We start from the raw sequence: 424 nt of genomic DNA, 5'->3' as shown, positions 1-424 counted from the left end.
GCCAAGGCAGCCAACAGGCCGGCACCCTACAGCACCGACCCGCCATCACCACCTCAACCGTTGACCATGCAAGTGGCCTCGGACAACAGGTGACACCCGAAGTACATCCGAAGAACGTATATCAAGTGTTTGCTCACCAAGTCCTCAACCAACCCCAAGTACCCGGAGGTACCCAGAGTGTTGAATCCGCCAACCCGTCCCGGCACTCCAAGTCCTTGCGAACCCAAAGTGTTTGCCCGGTAGGGCCATTGTATCACAACGCTTGCTACCATGCAAGTGGCCTCGAACAAGGTGACAGGGGTATCTTCACCAAGTTCTCAACCAACCCCAAGTACCCGGAGGTACCCAGAGTGTTGGGTCCGCCAACCACTACCAGCACTCTAAGTCCTCGCGAACCCAAAGTATTTGCCCGGTAGGGCCATTA

The sequence above is a fragment of the Anopheles ziemanni genome, assembly GCF_943734765.1.
Source record: "Anopheles ziemanni chromosome X unlocalized genomic scaffold, idAnoZiCoDA_A2_x.2 X_unloc_14, whole genome shotgun sequence".
NCBI classification, from domain to species: domain Eukaryota; kingdom Metazoa; phylum Arthropoda; class Insecta; order Diptera; family Culicidae; genus Anopheles; species Anopheles ziemanni.
Note: the sequence above shows the minus strand (reverse complement) of the source record.